The sequence below is a fragment of the Syngnathus leptorhynchus genome, chromosome 11 (genome assembly GCF_054491065.1).
Source record: "Syngnathus leptorhynchus isolate UIUO chromosome 11, UIUO_Slep, whole genome shotgun sequence".
Lineage (NCBI taxonomy): Eukaryota > Metazoa > Chordata > Actinopteri > Syngnathiformes > Syngnathidae > Syngnathus > Syngnathus leptorhynchus.
In genome coordinates this window covers 6683368-6695376 of record NC_141205.1, presented here as the reverse complement: position 1 = coordinate 6695376, position 12009 = coordinate 6683368, and the positions used below count along the sequence as shown (strand labels likewise).

Sequence of the window (12009 nt, the reverse complement as noted above, 5' to 3'; positions counted from 1 at the left end):
TAATTTTTATCTATTTACTTATCTATTTACCTCTGTTTTTACCTTATTATTTACCTATATATTACTATTATCAATTTTTATCCTTTTTCTTTTAGACTTGTAGGTACTTAATTTCATCTTTTAACTTTGTTAATTTTTTCTATTTACTGGTTTCATCTATTGACTTAAAGGCGCAACCAAGGTGGTCCCGGCGTCGTCCAGGCGCATTCAAGGCGGTCCTGGTTCCGTTCAGGGTCATCGAAGGCGCATCCAAGGCAGTCCAGGAATCGTCCAGGCGCATCCAAGGGGCATTCAAGCTGCATTCAAGGAGCATCCAAGACGGTTCTGTCGTCATCCAGGCGCATTGAAGGCGGTCCCAACCTTGTCCAGGCGCATCCAAGGAGCATCCGATACACTTCCAAGACACATCCAAGGCGGTCCTGGAGTCAACTAGGGGCGTCTAAGGCACTTCCAAGGCTGTCCAGGCTTCGTCCAGGCGCATCCACGGCGGTCCCGGCTTCGTCCAGGCGCGTCCACAGCAGTCCCGGCTTCGTCCATGCGCATCCAAGGCGGTCGCAGCATCGTCCGGGCGCATACAAGGCTGTCCCGGCTTCGTCCAGGCGCATCCACGGGAGTCCCGGCTTCGTCCATGCGCATCCAAGGCGGTCCCAGAGTCGTCCAGTCGCAACCAAGCTGATCCCAGGATCTTCCAGGCACACACAAGGCGATCTCAGCCTCGTCCAAGCGCATCCAAGCCGGTCATGGCGTCGTCCAGGCGCATCCAAGGCGGTCCTGGCGTCGACTAGGCGCATCCAAGGCACATTCAAGCCAGTTCCGTCATCGTCCAGGCGCATCAAAGGCGGTCTTGGCGTTTCTCAGGAGCATTCAAGGCGGCCCAAGCGTCGTCCAGGTGCATCCAAGGTGATCCCAGCGTCATCCAGGTGCATGCAAGCCGGGCTCGGCGTCATCCAAGTCGGCTTCTTCCAAGCACATCCAAGGCAGTCCATGCTTGAGGTTTTGGAATTATAACGACGGCAACATCTACGTTTGTTAGCATTGTATGTTAACATTAAGTTCCGGCAAAGATAAAACATCTGGGAGATGCTAAAATACTTGTCAAGCATAACATATGTAAATGAGGGATAATGACTTACTTGTTTGATGTTCTGTAATTAAATACTTACAGAAAAACAGTCAAAATCCCAGGCAGTCCCGACGTCGTCTAGGCGCAGCCACGGTGGTTCCGGCGTCGTCCAGGCGCATCCAAAGCACACCCGATGCAGTCCTGGCATCGTCCAGGCGCATCCAAGGCATTACCAGAGTTGTCCAGCCTCATCCAAGGCGGTCCTGGGATCGTCCAGGCGCATCCGCGGCGGTTCCATCATTGTCCAGGCACATCTGAGGTGGTCCACAGGACACGAAGCGCATCCCAAACAATCACAGCGTCGTCCAGGCGCATCCCAGACGGTCCCGGCGTCGTCCACGGGTATCCGTGGTGCATCCAAGGCGGTCCCGGTGTCGTCCAGGCCCAACCAAGGCAGTCCCGGCGTCGTCCGGGCGCATGCGATGCGGTACGACGCTGGGACTGCCTTGATTGTCATGGGTGCTCCTGGAGTACGCACCCATGACACACTCAAGGCAGTCCCAGCATCGTCCAGGCGCACTCAAAGCAGTCCCGGCCAGGCGCATCCAAGGCAGTCCTGGTGTCGTTCAGGTGCATTCAAGACGGTCCCAGCGTCGTTCAGGCGTGACCAAGGTGGTCCCGAATCGTCCAGGCGCATCCGAGGCGGTTCCGGAATGTCCAGGCACATCCAAGGCGGTCCAAGCGGCGTCCAGATGCATACAAAGCAGTTTTGACGTTGTCCCGGCGCCGTCCAGGCTCAAACAAGGCGGTCCCGGCGTCGTCCAGGCGCAAACAAGGCGGTCCCGGCGTCGTCCAGGCGCATCCAAGGCGGCCCCGGCGTCGTCCGGGCGCATTCGAGGTGGTACCGGCGTCGTCCTGGCGCCACCAAGGCAGTCCCGACGTCCAGGCGCATGCAAGGTGGTCCCAGCGTGGTCCAGGTACATCCAAGGCAGTCCTGGCGTGGTTGAGACACATTCTAGGTGCATCCAAGGCGGTCCCAGCGTCGATCAGGTGCATCCAAGTCGGTCCCAGCGTCATCCAGGTGCAACCAATGCCGTCCTAGCTCCGTCCAGGCGCATCCACAGCAGTCCTGGCGTCATCCATGGTTATCCAAGGCGGTCGCAACTTTGTCCAGACGCATACAAGGCGCATCCAAGGCTTTCCCGGCTTCGTCCAGGCGCATCCACGACAGTCTCTGCTTCGTCCAGGCGCATCCAAGGCGGTCCTCGCTTTGTCCAGGCGCATCCATGGCGGTCCCGGCTTCGTCCAGGCGCATACAAGGCGGTCCCAGCGTCGTCCAGGCGCATCCAAGGTGGTTCCGGCGTCGTTCAGGCGTATCCAAGGCAGTCCCCGCGTCGTCCAGGCGAATCCAAGATGGCCCCAGCTTCTTCCAGGTGCATCCAAAGCACCTCCAAGGTGGTCGTGGCGTTGTCCAGGTGTAGCCAAGGCGATCCCGATGGTGTCCAGGCGCATACAAGGCAGTCCAGGCACAGTCCAGGCGGTTCTGGCGTCATTCAGGCAAATCCAAGACGGTCGGTCCCAGCTCTGTCCAGGTGCATCCAAAGCGCATCCAAGGTGGCCGTGGCGTTGTCCAGGTGCATCCAAGGCGGTCGTTGCCTCATCCGGGCGCATTCAAGGCTGTCATGAAGTCGTCCAGGCGTATCCGATGCAGTCCCGACGTTCTCCAGGTGCATCCAATGCTGTCCCGGCGTCGTCCAGGCACATTCAATGTGGTCTTGGCGCCGTCCAGGCAGGCCCTTGGTGCGCCTGGACGTCGGTGGGCACACCTTGGCGGCCCTGCTACTTATTTACTTTATCTATTTAATTCACTTTCTATGTTTAAGCAATCAATTTTGCTTTCATCTATTTTGTCAATTTGCTTTTCTATTTTAATCTATTTAACTATTTACGTTCCTATTTTGATGTATTTAATCTATTCACTTCTAATTTGATCTATTTTATCATTTTACTTGACTATTTTTATCTATTTTCTATTTTATTTTCATCTACTTTGTCTAGTTTTCTAATTTTATGCAGTTAATTTACTTTGCTATTTTTATCTATTTTGTCCATTTACTTATCTATTTGATCCATTTACTTATCTTTTTTTATCTATTTACAGATCTATTTTACCCATCTAATTATCCATTTACTGATTCAATTAATCTATTTACTTATCTGTACTAGTCTGTAATCTATTTTTATACATCTATTTACTTTTCTATTTTGACCTATTTACATTCCTATTTTATCCATCTATTTTATCTATTTTATTCGTTATTCATATAATCTATTTACTAGTCTGTAATCTATTTTATCTATTTTGATCTATTGACTTTTTTAACTCTTCTATTTTATACATTTAATTACTTTATCTAAATTTCTATTTTTATCTATTTAAATTTCTATTTTAACTATTTTTATCTATTTATATTTTTATCTATTTAATTGTCCTATTTACTTATCTACTATCTTCTATTTTATGCATTTATCTATTTAATATTTCTATTTTTATCTATTTAAATTTCTATTTGAACTATTTTTATCTATTTATTTTTCTATTTTATCTATTTTTATCTATTTAATTGTTCTATTTACTTATCTACTTGCTTATTTATATTTCTATTTTTATCTAGTTTATCTATTTTTAACTATTTAATTGTCCTATTTACTTATCTACTATCTTTTATTTTATACATTTAAATTATCTATTTAATATTTCTATTTTTATCTATTTAAATTTCTATTTGAACTATTTTTATCTATTTATTTTTCTATTTTTATCTATTTAATTGTCCTATTTAATTATCTACTTGCTTATTTATGTCTATTTTTATCTAGTTTATCCATTTTTAACTATTTAATTGTCCTATTTACTTATCTACTATCTTCTATTTTATACGTTTAATTTATCTATTTAACATTTCTATTTTTATCTATTTAAATTTCTATTTGAACTATTTTTATCTATTTATTTTTCTATTTTTATCTATTTAATTGTCCTATTTATTTATCTACTTGCTTGTTTTTTTAAGTATTTACTTTTCTAATTTTATCGTCACTTTCTATTTTTAAATAATTTTTATCTATTTACTTATCTATTTACCTCTGTTTTTACCTTATTATTTACCTATATATTACTATTATCAATTTTTATCCTTTTTCTTTTAGACTTGTAGGTACTTAATTTCATCTTTTAACTTTGTTAATTTTTTCTATTTACTGGTTTCATCTATTGACTTAAAGGCGCAACCAAGGTGGTCCCGGCGTCGTCCAGGCGCATTCAAGGCGGTCCTGGTTCCGTTCAGGGTCATCGAAGGCGCATCCAAGGCAGTCCAGGAATCGTCCAGGCGCATCCAAGGGGCATTCAAGCTGCATTCAAGGAGCATCCAAGACGGTTCTGTCGTCATCCAGGCGCATTGAAGGCGGTCCCAACCTTGTCCAGGCGCATCCAAGGAGCATCCGATACACTTCCAAGACACATCCAAGGCGGTCCTGGAGTCAACTAGGGGCGTCTAAGGCACTTCCAAGGCTGTCCAGGCTTCGTCCAGGCGCATCCACGGCGGTCCCGGCTTCGTCCAGGCGCGTCCACAGCAGTCCCGGCTTCGTCCATGCGCATCCAAGGCGGTCGCAGCATCGTCCGGGCGCATACAAGGCTGTCCCGGCTTCGTCCAGGCGCATCCACGGGAGTCCCGGCTTCGTCCATGCGCATCCAAGGCGGTCCCAGAGTCGTCCAGTCGCAACCAAGCTGATCCCAGGATCTTCCAGGCACACACAAGGCGATCTCAGCCTCGTCCAAGCGCATCCAAGCCGGTCATGGCGTCGTCCAGGCGCATCCAAGGCGGTCCTGGCGTCGACTAGGCGCATCCAAGGCACATTCAAGCCAGTTCCGTCATCGTCCAGGCGCATCAAAGGCGGTCTTGGCGTTTCTCAGGAGCATTCAAGGCGGCCCAAGCGTCGTCCAGGTGCATCCAAGGTGATCCCAGCGTCATCCAGGTGCATGCAAGCCGGGCTCGGCGTCATCCAAGTCGGCTTCTTCCAAGCACATCCAAGGCAGTCCATGCTTGAGGTTTTGGAATTATAACGACGGCAACATCTACGTTTGTTAGCATTGTATGTTAACATCCCAGGCAGTCCCGACGTCGTCTAGGCGCAGCCACGGTGGTTCCGGCGTCGTCCAGGCGCATCCAAAGCACACCCGATGCAGTCCTGGCATCGTCCAGGCGCATCCAAGGCATTACCAGAGTTGTCCAGCCTCATCCAAGGCGGTCCTGGGATCGTCCAGGCGCATCCGCGGCGGTTCCATCATTGTCCAGGCACATCTGAGGTGGTCCACAGGACACGAAGCGCATCCCAAACAATCACAGCGTCGTCCAGGCGCGTCCCGGCGTCGTCCACGGGTATCCGTGGTGCATCCAAGGCGGTCCCGGTGTCGTCCAGGCCCAACCAAGGCAGTCCCGGCGTCGTCCGGGCGCATGCGATGCGGTACGACGCTGGGACTGCCTTGATTGTCATGGGTGCTCCTGGAGTACGCACCCATGACACACTCAAGGCAGTCCCAGCATCGTCCAGGCGCACTCAAAGCAGTCCCGGCCAGGCGCATCCAAGGCAGTCCTGGTGTCGTTCAGGTGCATTCAAGACGGTCCCAGCGTCGTTCAGGCGTGACCAAGGTGGTCCCGAATCGTCCAGGCGCATCCGAGGCGGTTCCGGAATGTCCAGGCACATCCAAGGCGGTCCAAGCGGCGTCCAGATGCATACAAAGCAGTTTTGACGTTGTCCCGGCGCCGTCCAGGCTCAAACAAGGCGGTCCCGGCGCCGTCCAGGCTCAAACAAGGCGGTCCCGGCGTCGTCCAGGCTCAAACAAGGCGGTCCCGGCGTCGTCCAGGCGCAAACAAGGCGGTCCCGGCGTCGTCCAGGCGCATCCAAGGCGGCCCCGGCGTCGTCCGGGCGCATTCGAGGTGGTACCGGCGTCGTCCTGGCGCCACCAAGGCAGTCCCGACGTCCAGGCGCATGCAAGGTGGTCCCAGCGTGGTCCAGGTACATCCAAGGCAGTCCTGGCGTGGTTGAGACACATTCTAGGTGCATCCAAGGCGGTCCCAGCGTCGATCAGGTGCATCCAAGTCGGTCCCAGCGTCATCCAGGTGCAACCAATGCCGTCCTAGCTCCGTCCAGGCGCATCCACAGCAGTCCTGGCGTCATCCATGGTTATCCAAGGCGGTCGCAACTTTGTCCAGACGCATACAAGGCGCATCCAAGGCTTTCCCGGCTTCGTCCAGGCGCATCCACGACAGTCTCTGCTTCGTCCAGGCGCATCCAAGGCGGTCCTCGCTTTGTCCAGGCGCATCCATGGCGGTCCCGGCTTCGTCCAGGCGCATACAAGGCGGTCCCAGCGTCGTCCAGGCGCATCCAAGGTGGTTCCGGCGTCGTTCAGGCGTATCCAAGGCAGTCCCCGCGTCGTCCAGGCGAATCCAAGATGGCCCCAGCTTCTTCCAGGTGCATCCAAAGCACCTCCAAGGTGGTCGTGGCGTTGTCCAGGTGTAGCCAAGGCGATCCCGATGGTGTCCAGGCGCATACAAGGCAGTCCAGGCACAGTCCAGGCGGTTCTGGCGTCATTCAGGCAAATCCAAGACGGTCGGTCCCAGCTCTGTCCAGGTGCATCCAAAGCGCATCCAAGGTGGCCGTGGCGTTGTCCAGGTGCATCCAAGGCGGTCGTTGCCTCATCCGGGCGCATTCAAGGCTGTCATGAAGTCGTCCAGGCGTATCCGATGCAGTCCCGACGTTCTCCAGGTGCATCCAATGCTGTCCCGGCGTCGTCCAGGCACATTCAATGTGGTCTTGGCGCCGTCCAGGCAGGCCCTTGGTGCGCCTGGACGTCGGTGGGCACACCTTGGCGGCCCTGCTACTTATTTACTTTATCTATTTAATTCACTTTCTATGTTTAAGCAATCAATTTTGCTTTCATCTATTTTGTCAATTTGCTTTTCTATTTTAATCTATTTAACTATTTACGTTCCTATTTTGATGTATTTAATCTATTCACTTCTAATTTGATCTATTTTATCATTTTACTTGACTATTTTTATCTATTTTCTTTTCTATTTACTATTTTATTTTCATCTACTTTGTCTAGTTTTCTAATTTTATGCAGTTAATTTACTTTGCTATTTTTATCTATTTTGTCCATTTACTTTGCTATCATTATCTATTTACTTATCTATTTGATCCATTTACTTATCTTTTTTTATCTATTTACAGATCTATTTTACCCATCTAATTATCTATTTTATCCATTTACTGATTCAATTAATCTATTTACTTATCTGTACTAGTCTGTAATCTATTTTTATACATCTATTTTATCTATTTTTTATTTAATCTATTTACTTTTCTATTTTGACCTATTTACATTCCTATTTTATCCATCTATTTTATCTATTTTATTCGTTATTCATATAATCTATTTACTAGTCTGTAATCTATTTTATCTATTTTGATCTATTGACTTTTTTAACTCTTCTATTTTATACATTTAATTACTTTATCTAAATTTCTATTTTTATCTATTTAAATTTCTATTTTAACTATTTTTATCTATTTATATTTTTATCTATTTAATTGTCCTATTTACTTATCTACTATCTTCTATTTTATGCATTTATCTATTTAATATTTCTATTTTTATCTATTTAAATTTCTATTTGAACTATTTTTATCTATTTATTTTTCTATTTTATCTATTTTTATCTACTTGCTTATTTATATTTCTATTTTTATCTAGTTTATCTATTTTTAACTATTTAATTGTCCTATTTACTTATCTACTATCTTTTATTTTATACATTTAAATTATCTATTTAATATTTCTATTTTTATCTATTTAAATTTCTATTTGAACTATTTTTATCTATTTATTTTTCTATTTTTATCTATTTAATTGTCCTATTTAATTATCTACTTGCTTATTTATGTCTATTTTTATCTAGTTTATCCATTTTTAACTATTTAATTGTCCTATTTACTTATCTACTATCTTCTATTTTATACGTTTAATTTATCTATTTAACATTTCTATTTTTATCTATTTAAATTTCTATTTGAACTATTTTTATCTATTTATTTTTCTATTTTTATCTATTTAATTGTCCTATTTATTTATCTACTTGCTTGTTTTTTTAAGTATTTACTTTTCTAATTTTATCGTCACTTTCTATTTTTAAATAATTTTTATCTATTTACTTATCTATTTACCTCTGTTTTTACCTTATTATTTACCTATATATTACTATTATCAATTTTTATCCTTTTTCTTTTAGACTTGTAGGTACTTAATTTCATCTTTTAACTTTGTTAATTTTTTCTATTTACTGGTTTCATCTATTGACTTAAAGGCGCAACCAAGGTGGTCCCGGCGTCGTCCAGGCGCATTCAAGGCGGTCCTGGTTCCGTTCAGGGTCATCGAAGGCGCATCCAAGGCAGTCCAGGAATCGTCCAGGCGCATCCAAGGGGCATTCAAGCTGCATTCAAGGAGCATCCAAGACGGTTCTGTCGTCATCCAGGCGCATTGAAGGCGGTCCCAACCTTGTCCAGGCGCATCCAAGGAGCATCCGATACACTTCCAAGACACATCCAAGGCGGTCCTGGAGTCAACTAGGGGCGTCTAAGGCACTTCCAAGGCTGTCCAGGCTTCGTCCAGGCGCATCCACGGCGGTCCCGGCTTCGTCCAGGCGCGTCCACAGCAGTCCCGGCTTCGTCCATGCGCATCCAAGGCGGTCGCAGCATCGTCCGGGCGCATACAAGGCTGTCCCGGCTTCGTCCAGGCGCATCCACGGGAGTCCCGGCTTCGTCCATGCGCATCCAAGGCGGTCCCAGAGTCGTCCAGTCGCAACCAAGCTGATCCCAGGATCTTCCAGGCACACACAAGGCGATCTCAGCCTCGTCCAAGCGCATCCAAGCCGGTCATGGCGTCGTCCAGGCGCATCCAAGGCGGTTCTGGCGTCGACTAGGCGCATCCAAGGCACATTCAAGCCAGTTCCGTCATCGTCCAGGCGCATCAAAGGCGGTCTTGGCGTTTCTCAGGAGCATTCAAGGCGGCCCAAGCGTCGTCCAGGTGCATCCAAGGTGATCCCAGCGTCATCCAGGTGCATGCAAGCCGGGCTCGGCGTCATCCAAGTCGGCTTCTTCCAAGCACATCCAAGGCAGTCCATGCTTGAGGTTTTGGAATTATAACGACGGCAACATCTACGTTTGTTAGCATTGTATGTTAACATTAAGTTCCGGCAAAGATAAAACATCTGGGAGATGCTAAAATACTTGTCAAGCGTAACATATGTAAATGACGGATAATGACTTGTTTGCTGTTCTGTAATTAAATAGTTATAGAAAAACTGTTTGCAGTCTGTACATCTTGATTTCATGCTTCAGTATAATACAAACTGTTGAGCCACTAAGCTTCAATCAGTTCATATTATTCTTAATATAATGTATGCCCGTGAGTATTGTTATATTTTCTACCTACAAGTGTTGCTACAAAGTTTATGTTCAAATACTGGTGTTATATTTGAGTTATAACGTCAGCAACATTGATCCAGGTTCATTCACCAAAAATGATTCCCGAGCGCGGCGCCGCTGCTGCTCACTGCTCCCCTCTCCCCCAGGGGATGGATCAAAATCACATGGGGATGGGTTAAATGCAGAGGACAGAGCCCTTTGAGACTGCTTGTGATTTAGGGCTATATAAACTTGACTTGATTGATTGATGAGCATTGTATGTTAGCATTAAGCTCAGAGAAAAATAAAACATCCGGGAAATGCTAAATGCAATTGGCACAGCCTTCAAAATAAAACAATGACAAGGAAAGTACCGTAATTTTGAAACTGAGTTGCTTTTTTTTTTTCTTAGTTTGGGTGTGGGAACAGTGGATGAGGATCAGACATGGCTTAGTCCTACTCTAACGAGCTCTCTTTCACCTCCGTAGATGGAAGTCAAGGACCAGCGCTCGGCTGGGTAGCTGTCCAGGTAGGTGGATGAGACCCAGACATGGCTTTTACGCATGCCCAGTCCTATTCTATGAAGCACTCTTCCATCTCCGTGGCTGGAAGTTTAGTAGTTTTTGCCTCATTTTACTCTTTAGTTAAATAAAGGCAAAGCTAAAACATTCAGGAGCCAAAATACTTGTCAAGCATAACGAGGGATGACTTGTTTGCGTTTCTGTAATTAAAAAGTTACAAAAAAAACAATTTGCAGTCTATACATCATGATTTCATGCTTCAGTATAATACAAAGTTGAGCCACTAAAATCAATTTTTAGTGTACATAATATGCTGTATGCTTGAGTTACATTTGTAAATGAGGGATAATGACTTGTTTGCTGTTCTGTAATTAGTTACAGAAAAACAGTCTGCACATCATGATTTCATGCTTCAGTATATTACAAAGAGTTGAGCCACTAAGCTTAAATCAGTTTAGTATACATAATATACTGTATGCCTGAGTATTGTTATATTTTCTGCCTACAAGTGTTGCTGCAAAGTTTGTGTTCCAGTATTGGTGTTATATTTGAATTATAACGACTGCAACATTTATCCAGGTTCATTTGCATTGTATGTTAGCATTAACCTTAGACAAAAATAAAACATCTGGGAGATGTTAAAGTACTTGTAAAGTGTGACTTTTGTGAATTAGTGATAATGACTTACTTGTTTGCTGTTCTCAAGTATTCAGATCATAATGGTACTCCTCAAGTATTCAGATCACAATGACTGACTTTATTCTTGGTTCTTCAAATGAACACAGAATTTCCAATACATTATTGAAATTAAGGTAAATGCACTTCGCACAGCCCCCTAAAAAAAAAAACAATGACAAAAGAAAAGTTGTTTATTTTGTTTGTTTTTTTACTTTATAAAAACTTACAGTAATAGCATAATTAAAAAGAGTAAAGAATTACAAAAACCAGTGACTGAGGATCAGACATGGCTTTTACGCACGCCCAGTCCTTCTCTACCAAGCTCTCTTTCACCTTCGTAGATGGAAGTTAGGGACCAGCGCTCGGCCAGATGGCTGTCCTGGTAGGTGGATGAGGCCCAGACATGGCTTTTACACATGCCCAGTCCTATTCTATGAAACACTCTTCCACCTCCGTGGCTGGAAGTTTAGTAGTTTTTGCCTCATTTTACTCTTGTTTAGTTAAATAAAGACAAGGCAAAGCTAAAACATTCAGGAGATGCCAAAATACTTGTCAAGCATAACCTTTGTAAATGAGGGATAATGACTTACTTGTTTGCTGTTCTGTAATTAAAAAGTTACAAAAAAACAATTTGCAGTCTATACATCATGATTTCATGCTTCAGTATAATACAAAGAGTTGAGCCACTAAACAAATCAGTTTTTAGTATACATAATATGCTGTATGCCTTTGAGTTACATTTGTAAATGAGGGATAATGACTTACTTGTTTGCTGTTCTGTAATTAAATAGTTACAGAAAAACAGTCTGCAGTCTGTACATCATGATTTCATGCTTCAGTATAATACAAAGAGTTGAGCCACTAAGCTTAAATCAGTTTAGTATACATAATATACTGTATGCCTGTGAGTATTGATATATTTTCTGCCTACAAGTGTTGCTGCAAAGTTTGTGTTCCAGTATTGGTGTTATATTTGAATTATAACGACTGCAACATTGATCCAGGTTCATTTGCATTGTATGTTAGCATTAAGCTCAGACAAAAATAAAACATCTGGGAGATGTTAAAGTACTTGTTGTAAAGTGTGACTTTTGTGAATGAGTGATAATGACTTACTTGTTTGCTGTTCTCAAGTATTCAGATCATAATGGTACTCCTCAAGTATTTAGATCATAATGGCTGACGTAGTTCTTGGTTCTTCAAATGAACACATCCAATAAA

General features: G+C 44.6%; 1 long non-coding RNA gene across 5 annotated transcripts in view; it reads right to left on the bottom strand.

The window, feature by feature from the left end:
• LOC147049146 (uncharacterized) overlaps positions 1 to 12009 on the bottom strand; it is a 66751-nt gene that overhangs the window by 50789 nt on the left and 3953 nt on the right. For 4 of the 5 annotated variants that reach the window (XR_015067546.1, XR_015067549.1, XR_015067545.1 and 1 more), the window contains exon 3: positions 1 to 12009. This exon is cut by the window's left edge and continues 50789 nt beyond it. This is a non-coding gene — a long non-coding RNA (uncharacterized LOC147049146). The other variant, XR_015067548.1, reaches the window with a different exon arrangement.